The 12,638-nt window shown below is 36.2% G+C and overlaps 1 long non-coding RNA gene across 1 annotated transcript; it reads right to left on the reverse strand.

Annotated features, from left to right (window-relative positions):
* Positions 1–561: 561 nt before the first annotated feature.
* LOC122541859 (uncharacterized) lies at positions 562–11,576 on the reverse strand. The gene is made up of 2 exons (XR_006309693.2): positions 11,267–11,576; positions 562–3,183 (listed from the first exon to the last, which is right to left on the reverse strand). It is a non-coding gene; the product is annotated as an uncharacterized LOC122541859 (long non-coding RNA).
* Between the last annotated feature and the right edge of the window lie 1,062 nt (positions 11,577–12,638).

The following is a 12,638-nucleotide window of genomic DNA, read 5'->3' on the forward strand; positions in this document are numbered from 1 at the left end:
GCAGAGTGTGCCAACGTGTTTTCTATACCAACCTAGTCACATTGCTGAATCAGAGGCACTTTGAACAAGACAGAAATGTTGGAACCTGTACCATCAGTATTTGTAGCTCCAGACCACGACATGGATGGATAGTGCGTGTTACCATAGCAAATGGACGCCTTGGGTTGGATTTGATATCTATTTCCTTGTCCTGTATGGTGGAGGTTTGAGTGCTATGCATCAGATCTGTCTTCCTTCAGAGAGCTGAAGGACAATAAACTGAAAGGACAGAGCTAAAACAAATTACAGTTACTTCCATTTGCCATACTTCTGTAAAATACACTTTTCTTTGTGATCATGAAGTTGAGCCTGGCAGTTTTCATTTTGTAATGAGAGTTTTTTTTAATCTCTAAGTGTCAGCAGAGGTAGTTGAGTATTGAGGCAAAAGTTAACTTTTATTTTTGTCTTGAGCAATTAATTTTTGCCTTTCTCTTGCTCTGGTAATTCATTTATATTTTTGCTGCTACGTTCTGGTTAAGTATGTCATGATTTGCAGTCAATAATGGTCTTTATACAGTAAGATAAATGTTATTCTTTAAATTGCCAAATATATATATATATCATTGCATAGCATCATATTGATGTGCTTCTGTTCATATTTAAAATATTGCATTTGATTGATTACAATGATTGCCAGATAATGAAATTAATGGCATTTTGAACAAAGATACCATGATCCTTTAAAACCACATATTAATCCAGTACTGTTACTAATTCACAAAAGTTAATGAAATTATTAATAGAATACTGGCAATGTATATTTTTCTGATACCTTTGTAAAGATATGGTAAGTAAAGTAAGGGGTAGATATGCAATGTCTAATATTTTTAAAATCATTACCCACAACACATAACAATTCTTAAGAAATAAAAATCCAGCATGAAAAGTGGTACAGAGTTGGCTAATAAAATAATTTAAAGACAGAATAGATTAAAAGTAAGAGCTTCTAATGTTCCCAAAGAAAATCAAGTGTGAGATTGGGGATGATCTTAAAATTCAGAAAAAGATGACCAAGAAGAAGATAGAAAGACAACTGAAGTTGTAAGTAAACTAGGAACAGACATAGAAATAGATTGGAAAAGTTTCTGTAGGTATATAAAAACATTAATGGAAGAAAGGAGATTAATAGTAGCAAGCATCTTTCTAATAGGCCGACAGATAAATTGCTAGTGGAATAAACAAATAGCAGAAACATTAAACAAACCCTTTGTATCCTTCATGTTAGAAGACACAAAGAGCATTCTAGAAATAATGAGGGACAAAGAGATTAGTGAGATTGAGGAACTTTTAAAAAAATGTTTTAGTACACATACTGTACTGGGCAAATTAATGGAGCTAAAAGCTGACAAATCCCTTGGACCTGATGGTTTATGTCATAGGAGATGGCTACAAAATTAGAAGAAGCATTTTAATCCTTTAGCTTTTAGAATAATCTCTAGGGATTGGAAACAGCAAAGACAAATTTGTTATTCAAGAAGGGGGAGAAAAAACATGGCTTCGAGGATTGAGGGTAATATGTTGTATGCATTGAAGTTTGGTTAACCAACATAAACCAGACAATCTGAATAAATGGGACATTTTACACTAACAAACTGCATTGTGGTACTGCAAGGATCTGTGCTTGGGGCTTACCTATTTATAATTTACATCAACAATTTGTAGTGTGTCCATGCTTGCTGATAATATAAACTTTGATCAGAAAGTAAGGTCTGAGGAGAATGCAGACCAGTTACAAAGGGATATGGATGAGTGAGTAAACAAAATTGTTCCTCATGGATCATAATTTGAAGCCAGATGTATTTATTCATTTTGGTAACAAAAATATAAAAACAAAATATTTATTAAATGGCAAGAGTTTGGGAGATGTTGGTTTTCAAAAGGCATTTGCATACATACAATTCACAGGAAGTTAACAAGCACAGTCAACAATACAAAATTAGGGGAAGACAAGTGGAATATAAGCTTTTCTTACATAGGTTTTGGAGTAAGACTAAATAAGTCTTGCTGCAATTATAGAGGACCTTAGGGAAATTACAAGTGCAATGATGAGAACACTTTTGATTTCCATACCAAACGAAGGATACACTTCTCTTCAAAGGAAGGTACCAAAGGATCAGTAGATTGACTCTTGGGATACAGAGATTCTCCTATGAGGAGAAATTCAGAGGAAAAAGCCTACTGCCTGAAATTTAAATGAATGAGAAGTTATCTCACTGAAAGATATACAGTTCTCAAGAGACTTGACAGGATAGTTGCTAGGGAGGCTGTCTTTCTTGTCTAGAGCTAGGAATCACAGCCTCACAAGGAGGGTTTAAACAGTAAGGATTGAAATGAGAATAAATTTCTTCACTCAAAGGACTGTGAATATTTGGAATCCTCTAAACCTGAGGGCTGTAAGTATTCAATCATCAAATACTTTCAAGTCAGAGATTGATGGATTTTTAGGTGTTTTGTTATCAAGCAGTAAGGTGGAGTTGAGGTAGAAGATCAGCTATTATCTTACTGAATAACAGAGTAGGCACAGAGGGCCAAATGGCCTATATTTGCTCCTTCCATTCTTATGGTGCATTTGGCCTACTATGTCAGCCACGTTTTCAGAGGTTAATGGTAAAAACAGTTTTTAACTTCTGCAAAATTTTGTGGCTAGTTACATGGAATCACTTTGAATATATCTCTGCACACAGCCATCATAGTGAATGACAGCAGTCTCCATTTTGCATAATTAATTACAATATGGCTTAGACTTAGCTTCAGATTCAAATTTCTATGCACAAAGTTTCAAAATTTAACAGTCTGCATTAGGTTAAAGGCCGATTGCCTTTACCACGACAAATCATTAGTGCATTTGTAATGATAGCGAAGCTTATTGGATTTTAAAACTTTAAGACAGCAGGCGAAATCCAGGAGGTGATCTGACAACATTTACCATCAAATACAATCTCACTTTCATGGCCTGACAGTGAACATTCTGTATCCACTTCTTTATCAGGTAGATGTTTTAAAGTTAGTTAATGATTTCTGCTGAAGTTGCATTTGTCGTGTACTATAGTAGGACATGCTGAAACCTAACACGCCGAGAAATAGAGCTGTCCCATGCATCAATGTGTCTGTATTGTTCAGTGTCATTTTGCCAGCAGATCGACTCTAAAAGACAAAAAAAACTATTCTTAGTTTCAATAAAAGATAAGCAGTTATATTATAGGCAACCATTTTGAAATGGATACTTGTTTATAACAGTGAACAATCAATAACTCTACTCTTGCCTATGTATGATTCCAGGTAACATACAATCAGTTTCTCATTCATAATACTAAGGCCAGTCAGGATGCCAAAGAGTCTGCTGGGCAGCCATCTATGCTTACCTGTAATCATGTACAGGAAATTGCAACAATAGAAAATCAATACTATTTTATTCAGCATGCATTGCATATTTGGGACACATCATTGAATTGTTCTATTATTGTAACACAATGCAAAATAATTTTCAAATGAATATTTTAAAACATTAAAATATTTCAATAGTGAATTTTTGAAACTTCAAACATTAATTTTGTGTGGACAGAACAATTGCAGGTGAATGCATTTAATGCAAACAACCATGAGGGCAAATAGCATGCTGGCCTTTATTGCAAGGGGATTATCGTATCTGAATAATAAGGTTTTGCTATAACTGAATAGGCCTTAGTGAGATCACACCTGGAATACTGTGCATAGCATCAACCTCTATACCAGAGGAAGGATATACTTGCTTTGCAGGTGGCATACCAAAATTCAACAGATTGTTTCTTGCAATGAGAAGGTTGTCCTATGAGACTAGGTAAGCTGTGCCTATCTCCATTGTCGTTTAGAAGAATGGAAAGTGATCCCACTGAACGCTACAGAATTCTGAAGAAGTTTGACAAACACAAAAGTTGTTTCCTCTCATGCGGGACTCGTAAATTGGAGAAAAGTTTCAGTTATTTAGGACTAAGATGAGAAATTTCTTCATTCAAAGGACTGGGAATCATTATAAATGACATGCCTTGAGGGTTGTGGATGCTCCCATTGTTCAACATACTTAAGGCTGGAATAAATAGATTTTGTTTCTCTGAGAACCACTACGGAGAGCAAGTATTCAAAGTGGAGTTGTGGCATGATTTTCTTGAATAATGGAGCTGGCTACAAGGATCATATGGTCTAGTCTCACTCATATTTTGTGCTGCCTTAATTTATACATACACATAATGAGAGTTATCAATAATATATCATAAAATGAATTATCTATTGAAATGAAACATCACATGTTTCATCACAATTACTAATTCATCACGATAGAAACAGAAAATTCTGGAGAAACTCAGAAGGGGCCTTAAAACTGATGGTTTCTATGCTGTTGAGAAAATAGGAGGAGCAAGTGGAACAAGTGGTGAGGCTGCCTATCAGAAAAGGCAAAGGGAACACTAATGGAAGTAGAGGAGAGATATAGAAGAATAGATATTAATAATAGGCGTTAATAGCAGAAAATAGCTCTAATGAGAGCAACACATGGAAACAAGTATGTCGTTGGAAGTATAATCAGAATGAAGAACAGTGTTTGAACTTGATCCTCCATTTTGATTATATCACCTATCCCCAACCTTGCATTTTGTTTGAATGGGTTTGCGGTCATCAAAGCTGGCTTATTTTTGCTATTAACGCCACTGTTTTTAATCTACATATTTCCTGTACTGCCATTAGAATGTATTTCGTCTTTTACTTTGGCACCACCTGTTCCACTCAATCCGCCTCCCCTATTGTCAACGGCATAAAATGATCATTTTTCAGTCCACTTTAGTTCTGAAGAAGAGGCATATTAGACTCTAAATGTTAACTCTGTCACTTTCATCATAGATGCTGCCAGAGTTTGTCCATCACTTTCTCCTTTTATTTCAGATCCTCAGCACCCGCAGTACTTTGTTTTTATTACATTTTTACTGATTCTCTACTGTTGATTTAATCATACAAAGACATAGAGTAAATTGGGTGGACTTACCAGAACATCCATTACTGGCTCTGACAGCAATGATGATTCAAAGTTGAACAAAACCAATCCTACACACCTTATAGAAAGCATTATAAAATAAAATGTGAGGTTTGTAGTGAAATTGTAAAGGAATTATTAATAAATGCATTTACAATTTTTCTACAAATGGCGCACACTAAATCTGACCCTTTTAATAGTAGGACCTCATACCTTTGTGTTTCTGTTATTTTAAAATAATATTTCACAACCAGTAAATTACTTGAGCAATTTAAGTTGCTAACTTTGTTTTTAGAAACATTAACTTCCAAGAATTTTTGGTGCTTCTATTAGTTTATTACAGAAATCACAGGAAATGACGGTATTAATTTATTATGATGAATGCAAATATAACAAAATTCTATACATTTTCAAAATCAGCTTTATGGAAACAGAACTCCTTAAGTTTGTAGTTGGTCAATGTGGGTTGGCTGCATGAGCTAAAAACTATAGATAGTTACTCAAGGCTGGAATTGAACTCAGATCCCTGACGCTGAAAGGCAGCTGTGCTAACCACTTAGACACCATGCTGCTGAAATGTAACAGGATAGTTTGAAAAAAGTTTGAATATTAACACACTTCAAATACTTGGTTCCACGAGTAATCCACCCAGACCCATAGCCCTACCCTATTACCCTACATTTAAATCAATCTGTACTTGTACAAAATTTGATAAAAGGGTTTGTTTAATTGCAAACACATGATGCAATTGTGTCAGAAGTGGTAGTCTTTTGGTGCAAGGTTGTAGCAATGTGAAATACATTGAACTCATTTATTTGGCCTGCTACTGCTTGAGTTACTTGTTTGCCTTTGACCTATTCCACGGAAATGAATGTTATTCTCAGTTAGGTTTTTGGGTTTATCTGGGTTGAAACAAAATTCTGTTCTGTATAGCAGCAGATAAAAAGACAGATAGTCAATTTAAATCAAGTGAAAGTGGGAAATAACATTAGGTTAAAAGCTTTGCGTGAGTCCAAAAGACTGTCTGCTAACATGCCAAACTGAATGCATCTAATCTCCAACATAGCTTTACTAATTGAATAGAAACACAGTATAAAAAGTGATAAAGGTGTACAGCACAGAAACAGACCATTCAGAACAACGCGTCCATGCCGACCAGATATCCTAAGTTAATCTAGTCCCATTTGCCAGCACTTGGCACATATCCCTCCAGACCCTTCCTATTCATATACCCATCCAGATGCCTTTTAAATGTTGTAATTGTACCAGCCTCCACCACTTTCTCTGGCAGCTCATTCCATACACGTACCACCCCTTGCATGAAAACGTTGCCCCATAAGTCTCTTTTAAATCATAAAAATGAATTCAAACAAAATTTGAATTGTGAGTCTAAACTGATTACCTAATTTAAACCATTGGAACCAAGGAGACAGTTTCTGAAATGGCTCGAATAAAACAAGATCTCTTTGTGATCCAAATAAAAGTAGCTCACACTAACTTGCAATATTGCTGCTTCAGATATGACAGTACACTTTGGAAATAATCAGAAAACTCAGCAAATATTGAGATCCTGTTGTCTCTCGCTACTTATAGACTTCCAGTGGAAGGTTTTGATGAGCCAATCATCAGAGAAGAAAGGCATGTGGAGATCCTGCAACCTGTCATTTTCTTTGACTATGAACATGAACTGTGTTGAGGAATGGCTGATAGGACAAGCACCTTCTCACAACTTGAAACTGAACTTGAAAAAGTTCCAAGGACATTTCCATGTTGATGCTAAACAGATAGAAAAGATCAGTCTTTTATAGTAAAGAAAGAGAGCACTGTCTGAAAATTGCTGTGGGGCCCTCTTGTGATGCAGTGGTAGTGTCCTGACCCAAAGAGAAAAAAAAAATTGTTTTTAAGAAATTGGGTCCAAGATGACGCTCCATAGAGCAAAACAGAGAGTCACATTCTTCTGCACCATCCCCTTAGTACTGAAAGTTTATTTGTTTCAAATCTACATCCAACTGACTGTTGAAATCATTGATGGACTTTATGTCCACCTCCCTTACTGGCAGCATATTCCAGATAGTCACTGCTTCTTCCTCACAAACCTCTCCATTTCATGATTTAAAATCTTAGATCTATCTTCCATAATCCTTGCACCATCAGCTAATGGGAACAGATTATTTGGGGTGGCTCAGTGGCTCAGTGGTTAGCACTGCTACCTCCCAACACCAGAGACCCAGGTTCAATTCCCGCCTCGGACAACTGTCTGTGTGGAGTTTGCATGTTCTGCGTGGGTTTCCTCTGGGTGATCCAGCTTCCACCCACAGTCCAAAGATGTGCAGGTTAGGTGAATTGGCCATGCTAAATTGCCCATAGTGTTAGGTGGATTAGTCAGGGATAAATATAGGGAGGGTGGGTTTCTCTTCGGAGGGTTGTTTTGGGCAGAAGAGACTGTTTCCATGCTGTAGGTAATCTAATCTATCTAAAAAAAATAATCTTTATCTACCTCATCCAAACCAATATATTCTTCTATATCTCTCTCAAGTATTCCCTTAATCTTCCTTACTCAAATTACAACAGCCTCTGTTTCTCTGATGTAACCTTACAGTCAAAATTCCCCATCCTTTGCATCCTCTCATGAATTCTCACAACCTTAAGTATGGTGAACTGGACTAGTTAAAAAACAAGGGCTGCAGATTCTGGAAACCAGGTTCTAGACTAAAGTGGTGCTGGAAAAGCACAGCAGTTCAGGCAGCATCCGAGGAGCAGGAAAATCGACATTTTGGGTAAAAGCCCTTCATCAGGAATAGAGAGTGAACTGAACTCAATGTGAAATTCCAGTTGTGACTCAACCTGAGTTTTATTAGTGTTCAACATAACTTTCTTGCTTGTTTACTCAAGGTCTTTATTTATGAAGCTCAAACTCATTTCTTTGCTTAACTACATTTTCAATATGACCTGCCACCTTCAAAGATCTGTGCATCTGCACCTTTCCAGGTCTATGTCATCAATTGCTTTTTGTAACATTTTCAGTGGAAAGTTGTCAATATGTACTCTTTCTTCAAATTCTCTTCCCAAAGGCTCTTAATGAAAATAGTGTAGACTAGTTCAAAACTGTACATGTAGATGGAAATGTTACTAATATCCCTCCGCGGGAAGCTGGGAGTTTTGCTCTATGAGGTGAGTGGGGAGGATACTTGCATTTTGTTTGAAGTGTCTGTAAGGAATTAAAGTCTAAAAATACCTAAGATAACTGACACTTGGGTTTCTTCAGCAAACATTTCCATGCTGATATTGAAACTCTGACCTGAGGGATTCCCTGAAACAAGTCTTCTACTGCTGCACTAATTGTTATGTACAATCTAGATTAGATTACTTACAGTATGGAAACGGGTCCTTTGGCCCAACAAGTCCACACTGACCCTCCGAAGATCAACCCACCCAGACCCATTCCCCTACACCTACACATTGGGCAATTTAGCATGGCCAGTTCACTTAACCTGCACATCTTTGGACTGTAGGAAGAAACTGTAGCACCCAGAGGAAACCCACGCAGACACAGGGAGAATGTGCAAACTCCACACAGACAGTTGCCTGAGGCAGGAATTGAACCCGGGTCTCTAGCATTGTGAGGTAGCAGTGCTAACCACTGTGCCACCTACTACTATTCGTGGTTTCCACAAAATTGGATGACAATTTATCGCAATGCCAAATGGGAGCAACATTCTTTTCTCATTGGTTAACTGGCAGCAACAATGGACATAAGAATATCTCAAATATTAGCTGGGATGTCAGTGTGCTCTCTGTACATAGGTGTTATTTGATATAGCAATTTCTAAACATTATCATGCTTGTAATGGAGCACCTGTTTTTTATGAATGTATTTTATAAAACAAGGCATACCTGGCATAATGCTTCATCAAGTTTGGATGACAAGAAATTTTTATGAAGTTCACAGATGGGCTGTTATATTTTTAAGAGTATTCAGATTTTCAGAAATGCTCACCTAACAAATCAGGCATTTAAAACCAAAAGAGAAAATGCTGGAAAATCTCAGCAGGCCTGGCAGCATCTGTAAGGAGAGAAAAGAGCTGACATTTCAAATCTATCTGACCCTTTGTCAAAGCTTTGACAAAGGATCAGTTAGACTCGAAACATCAGCTCTTTTCTCTCCTTACAGATGCTGCCAAGCCTGCTGAGATTTTCCAGCATTTTCTCTTTCGGTTTCAGATTCCAGCATCCGCAGTAATTTGCTTTTAAATCAGGCATTTAATTTCTTTTTCACAATGAAGACAACATATTGTGTGTTTACAGTGTAGCTGGAAAATTCCAGTTGTGCCCGATCTTCTCGTACACTAATACTTTTGTTTGTTTGCTTCTGTCTGCTCTATTTGTTTTACATTTGACCACTGAGTGAAACCTATGATTGGTTACTAAACATCAGGTGACCCAAAAAGAACTGGTAAGGACAACCCAGTATTATGCTTCTGGAAGTTCATTGTCAGGTGTTGATGTCTTATAAACACTTGGAAAACACAAGAAAGAAAAAAATCTCAGTCAGGCAAAGTGAAATAACATTTACCTAAACTAATAAATGTTGTAGAGAGGCAGTTAATGTTGCACAAATCATGGCGTGAAAGGTCTAATGTGCTAAGAAAAGAATTTTCAGTGACGGAAAAGTAGAGTGGTGAAACTGCATAGGTCCTGGGGTGTTATACAAAGATAGGAGCTGCAAATTGGTGGAAAATTTTGATTTATCCATTTAGCTTGTAATTTTTCCTGAACCTACCAAGCATGACAATATTCCGAGGACGTCTGCAGAATGTTGATTGAAGGTGAGTTTAATGAGTCTGTAAAATGTACCATAGTTCATATAAACTTAAAAGACTTTCAATTTTTGCAGCTTAGTTAATCATCCAGAGTATTATCAATTATTATTGGTCAAGAGATGAGAGACCACTGTCCATTCTTTATATGTTAGTACATTTTTGAGTTTTAATAATATGGGTATTTTGTGGCAATATAAACAGAAGTTTAACATGATGGTTAACATTATTTATGTGTAAAATACTGTACTTCAAAAAATAATGTGCTTCTTGTTACATTCTTCTAAAAATGTTTGAAATAAATACTAATTTACAATTCAGATAAAGGATACTACTAACATTTTAATAAAGAGATTACTGACATGATGAACATTTTTAAAGTTTTTGATGCTATTCCTGAGATTTCCAGAATTCACAAATTGTCTTAATTTACTACTGGTTGTGAGCTTTAAAAATTCCTGATTCACTTTCCAATGTTAAACTTCCATCCAGCTCTCTGGCTCTTTCATGCAATGCAGCAATGCCTACTTTTTGAGAAAGACAGTATTAAACTAAGCAGCTCAACAAAAGGAACAATACATTCAACATTTTATAATAATGCTATTGTTATCCATTGCCAGCTGCTGTCACAAAATTGTTGACCATGTTACATAAATTACGTATATAAAATCCTATGCATTACAAAATTCTAATTTATTAATATATTTTACCCCCAATAACCATGTTTCCATCATAATTGTCTGTCCTCATTCTTGTTTATAAATTGCTTAGCGTCATTTAAATGGATGTGTGTAATTCAAGGTATCGCAGTAGCTACCATTCATTACTGGATTTCATCTTTGTGTTCTTTGTAAATCAGATTTTAATCTGAAATCTATTTAAAACGTAAGCTCGGAGGCAAAAGCTCAGAAATAAGACTACCCCCTGTGCCTATGCCATATGATGAAATGGGCATTTTAGAAGTTGCGTGCTTTTTTGTTGTAATATTACTCAAAACAACAGAAACTGGCAGTGATATCAGTCATAACACTGAGTACACTCAGGAGTTTCTCATGCAGAACATCAACAATGGCCTAAATGCAACAAGACATTTATTTTGGATTTAAGGAGATTTGCAACATTTTCTATAATTTTAGAAAATGTATAATCTATAATTCAGAATAAAATTTGCTTTATATGGAATGAGTCCAATTTGCAAAAGCTCAGTTAAAAGCATAAGATTACAAAGTCTCCCAAAAACTAGTTTAATTTATTGACATAGATTTCAAAACTGTATCATTTAACTGCATGTACATGTGAATTCAGTAATTTTGATATGCAAGAACTAAAAGTTATTATACAAAACTAAAATACACTGACTTAAACTTCAGACAAATTCTCCACACTCAAACCACCTTTTTCTAATGCTCACCTGCAGCAGTCTGATGTATCCAGGTATCATAGCTCGTAGTGGAATAAACATTTTCAATCAAGTATTTCTTTTTTGATGCTGTAGAGATATTGGAGGTTGCAACTGAATTATATTTTCATTGGGATCTTTTGCTTACAAAATTACAGTATTTTCACAGATTAATATTAATTAACAAAACAGTAAATTTGACTAATGCACTCAACTGTCTTTGTGAGCGCTTTATATACAAGCTTCAAGTAAGAATAAACTAAATAAATTGCATGATCTGTCACATGTCAATCTGGAGTGCTTATATGTTGACAAAAGGCCTTGAGCTAGAAGGCTAAGACAACCTGCAATATATTTACAGAGATAGGCTCAGCTTTATCTGATTTTACACAATGTTGATGTTCAGAATTGAAAGGTAGGACATTGTGCCTAATTGCTGGCAAGGGGCCAGCAGTGTTGCCAGCACAGCCACAGAAAATCAGTGCACCTGTCTCACTTTCTTCACTACTACTACTGGTGTTAGTTGCAACCCTTGAAACAACTTGGTGGTCACGGTGAGGTTTTGGACAGAGATTTTCAGAATGGTTCAGAATAGGGATTTCATTTGGGAAAGAGTGGGATGTTTGTGATGGCATAATTAGTCTGTGGATTTAATTTGGAACCAGAAGGAGCATTCCTATTCTTGCTTGCTCCACATTAAGGGATGGGGAAAATCTTAATCTAATTTTCATATTGAAATCTCCAGTAGTTCCTGAAGACTGAAGAATCTGACTGCAGCATAGTTTAGGGTTAAGGTGAGGATTAGGGTGACTAGGGAGGAAGCTGAACCAATATTGCAGATGTCTGATTCGGGCTTACTATCCACCTGACAGATTGAACTTGCTTATTTCATTTGTGTAGCATACGTGCAGGGTATTCAGATTTCTGGCCTTTTGCCCCCTGGCTTACATTTTAAATAATACTCAGATTGAAATTTTATTTATTCAGATCACAAAGAATTTTTAAAATGATTCTGCATTTTTACTACACACGAATCATATTTTTATTTTGATAAAGTTGAACCAGTGTGGCCAGAAAATTGATAGTTACAGAGTTTGAAACAGAGCCATAGAGCTCATCAGAATAAGGATAGTACACTTACACTATGCTTTGACTTCAGTAAGGCTTTTGACAAGGTGTCACATGTGAGACTGGTCAAGAACGTAAGAGCCCATGTAATCCATGCAATTTGGCAAATTGGATCCATAATTGGCTTAGTGGTAGGAGGCAGAGGGTGATGGTCAAAGATTACTTTTGTGACTGGACATCTGTGTCCAGTGGCACACTACAGGGTTCAATGCTGGATCCCTTATTATTTGTTGGGTAAATTTGGGATCTAGACACA

The sequence above is a fragment of the Chiloscyllium plagiosum genome, unplaced genomic scaffold (genome assembly GCF_037043375.1).
Source record: "Chiloscyllium plagiosum isolate Xiang-an unplaced genomic scaffold, Cpla_swu_hap1 HiC_scaffold_3, whole genome shotgun sequence".
NCBI classification, from domain to species: Eukaryota; Metazoa; Chordata; class Chondrichthyes; order Orectolobiformes; family Hemiscylliidae; genus Chiloscyllium; species Chiloscyllium plagiosum.